Below are 3810 nucleotides of genomic sequence, written 5' to 3'. Positions count from 1 at the left end.
GGCGCCCGGAGGTGATAGGAGGCCAGCCGAGGTGCGATCCGATGCCGGGGGTGCGCCGCCCGCGGGAGAACTCGCTCGCACCGGCTAAGCCGGTTCGGGGGTCCTCCGACCCATCGTAGGTGGCGAAGTCGACCTTGGTGTAGCGGGGCGGTGGCTGGGTTACCCCGCCGGGGCCGTGCGCGTCGGGGCGCGCCTCATAGGGGCGTGCATACCCCCGGGGCGGTGCCGGGAGGGAGGGCATCGGCGGCTCGGCAGCGGTGGTGTAGACCGGGCCGAGTCGACGACGCGGTGAGCCACGCCGGCGGCGGGGATGGTGACGGGGAAAACGGATCTGGTGGATGGGGACGCCCCCGTTGCCTGCGGTGCTTGGGCCGGCGGGGGCGGACGGTGGCCACTGCGGCCGGGGCTGGGCCGGCGCCGGCGGAGGCTGCGGCGGTACGCCCGTGAAGGGCGAAACCCCCGATGCGGGTGCCGGCACGGAGAAGATGGCCGGCTGCGGCGGCGTCGGGGCCCCCGGGAACCGATCAAGTAGAGGCGGATGCCTTGAACCGCGGTGACGAGGTCATTGACGACCCCGCTCGGCTGCTCGGGCGTGTAGATGACGGGACGCCGGCGCGGCGGAGCCCGCCGTCGTGGCGGCCGGCTGGAGAACCCGCCGTGGTGGCGGTGGCCGAAGGAACGGGCGGCGGCGCGGACGACGTGGTGGTGGGCGGCGGAGAAGACATGATCGCAGCCGAGCTAGCCGATACCAAATTGGTAGAACCAACAGCTCTACCGGGCCTAGGGCGTAGTTTGTAGGGGAAGGAGGGAGAGGTGTGCGGACGAGGCGGCGGACGCCGGCGGGCCGGGCGCCGTCGTGCGCGCGGGAGAGAGGAAGGCGGCGGCTGGGTTTTGGGAGACCGACTCCTCGGGAGTCGGCAATAATGAATCTGATTATTGCTTGATCCTTTTGCATCGTTACATCTGATATATAAAGAGCTAAACCCTAAACCGACCTAAACTGATAATGGGCTAAGCCCCTAGTTGGGCCCATGGTTGGGCCCCCTCCTAACATAACCAATACCGGTCATAACAAGCAAGCAGTCTGCAGCTGGGACAATAAGGGAGCAGCAAAGCATAAAAGAATAAGACTACAAAAGATCAACTGAATGATCAACAAATAATCTGGATCAATCGTATAAAGCATACCAGTTCACTACTGAAGAAAAGCATCAACTGAAGGCTTAGTTGTAGTGTAGAGATATCATTCAAGTTATAAAGATGTAAAATCTGGAACAAAGTACAAGTAGCTTAGAAGATGTGTTTGGTTGAAAAAGTGGTAACGCAAATATCAAGCTGGGATTAGGGTGTAAGGGTATCAGGTTATGGAGGTGTTTGGTGGGGCTAAGTAATCTGTATCAACACAATCAGGGTCTGAATCCATGCACACAAAAAAAAACAAAAGACACCTATTAAATATGAATTGGAGAATCCAGTCCACTATCAAAGTGCGCAAACTACAAAATAAGCTGCAAACGCAGATGGAGACAAGACCGTCAGAACCGGATACAGATCATGTCTCTGCTTGCTCCCATTGGTGATGAAGAAACAAAGAAGGGATCGACGGCCGATGCGGCTACTCCCGTGGTGCAGCGGCTGCGGACATAAAGGGATCTCGAGGTGGAGAACCCAGCTGCCACCGGCATTCTAATGAACGAATAATCATTGGAATTTCCCATCTTTTTCAGCTCTGCTCCCGAACTTGTTAAAGAAAGGAGACTGATCTTGATGTCGGCGTTGGTTTTTCCAACGAAAAACAAGAACATTCTTTCACGAACTTCCAGCGTTGCTGCGAGGCGGAGGAGGTTTGGCTGGAGGATATTTGTGGGAGAGTTTGAGCGAAGAAGTCGGCAGCAAGTTAAGGAAAGATTAGAGACGGTAATGCAATGTGAGTCTGTTTGTAGGCCATGGAAGCCAAACACGATTAATGGTAAGTATAAAATCCCAGTGTAATCTGATAATGGAAGAAAATCTTTGAACTAAACACGTCTTTAGCATGCACCTTTCAGCTCAAGAAACAAACAATTATCTAGCGGAACTGCGGAAGGGACCAATAGAATAAAGAATACATGAGCTTGAATATTTCCTTAATTATAAACATCTACCGCTAAGCATCAAAGCAGAAAATATGTTCTTATCAATCATATGACAAAAAGGCAAACAGAGCAAGCATAGCAATCAGTTCTTTTAATAAACAAGATAACAAAACAGTGTGGCATCTGTTTATCTTGTCTTGTCAGTTTTATAAACCAGAACAAGCAGTATGTTGTGACAGCTCTACTACTTAGAGCTGGTGCTTCTCACACACGTATAGTGGACACACACTGAACTCAAAGATAGAACTGGATGACACAAGTATTTTGGAGCAGCTCAAAGTTGCTGCGGTTTCTCTCTACTACTTGGTTACTGCTTGGTATTGAAGTGATACAATGGATGCTTATTTATACTACCAGTGAGCTGCATGGACGAGCTCCTCTACTTCTCTCCAATGTGTGAACACTGAACAACAAGTCCAGCTGACTTATCCCTGGAAGTTGCAGGTTTATCTCCTGCAACTTATCATCTGCAGCTTCGCCAGTTATCCCTTGCAGGTTATCACCTTGCAGATTCTGATTTGCCTCTTGCCCACTTGCCCTACTTGCTGATCCTAGCCGTCATACAAGGATTCTGTTCACACAAGGCAAACTACTACTACTAGTAGATGCACGTACAGGTGCATGCCTTATTTGTGGCTAAGCAAACTTGCTACTACTACTCTACTAGCAACTGATTAAACAACAATTCTCCCCCTAATCTAGTTGCGGTAGAGGTTGATAACCCCAATTCTTTCTCGCAGATTTTGAAACTGAATGCGACCAAGTGCCTTGGTCAGAATATCTGCGAGTTGGTCTTCTGTGCCGATGTACTCTACCGTGACAGTTTCATCCTCAATGCAGTCCCTGATGTAGTGGTACCGCGTGTCGATGTGCTTGCTACGGTCATGGTACACTGGATTCTTGCACAGTTGGATCGCAGACTTATTGTCCACGAGCAGATCAGCGACGAGAGGAGCAGATCCCAGCAAGTCGCCGAGCAAACGGCCGAGCCAAACACCTTGACATGCCGTCGTCGCAGCTGCGATGTACTCAGATTCGCAGGACGACAATGCCACCACCCTTTGCTTCTGGCTCTGCCATGACACTAGGCAATTTCCGAAGAAGAAGAGTGTACCTGTAGTACTCTTCCTGTCATCGATATCACCAGCGTGATCTGCATCGCTGTAGCCGATCAGGTGTGCACCTTCTGGCGTGGAGGAGAACGAACAGCCGGTGTCGATCGTCCCCGCAATGTAGCGGAGTAGGTGCTTCACAGCACTCAGGTGCTCCGTGGTGGGCGCTTCCATGAAGCGGCTCACCATGCCAACGAGCGAGGCTGATGTCCGGCCTCGTGTGCACGAGGTAACGCAGACTGCCGACAATGCTGCGGTACAGCGTGGACGTCGACCGGAGGATTCGTGCTCCTCTTCGAGAGCTTCAGCCTTGGCTCCATCGGCACATGAGCTGCGTTGCAGTCAGCCATGCCCGCCTTTTCGAGCACCTTCGCTGCGAAGGCGCTCTGCTTCAGCGTGATGTGGCCAGGAGCCCGACATACCTCGATGCCCGGGTACGAGTGAGCAAGCCCAGGTCGCTCATCTTGAACTGGCAGCACATCTGCTGCTTGAAGCTTGAGATTGCAGTGGTGCTCCCTCCTGTGACGACGAGATCGTCGACATAGACTCCAAGCAGAAGTCGT

Source organism: Lolium rigidum, chromosome 3, assembly GCF_022539505.1.
Source record: "Lolium rigidum isolate FL_2022 chromosome 3, APGP_CSIRO_Lrig_0.1, whole genome shotgun sequence".
Classification (NCBI taxonomy): Eukaryota; Viridiplantae; Streptophyta; class Magnoliopsida; order Poales; family Poaceae; genus Lolium; species Lolium rigidum.
Note: the sequence above shows the minus strand (reverse complement) of the source record.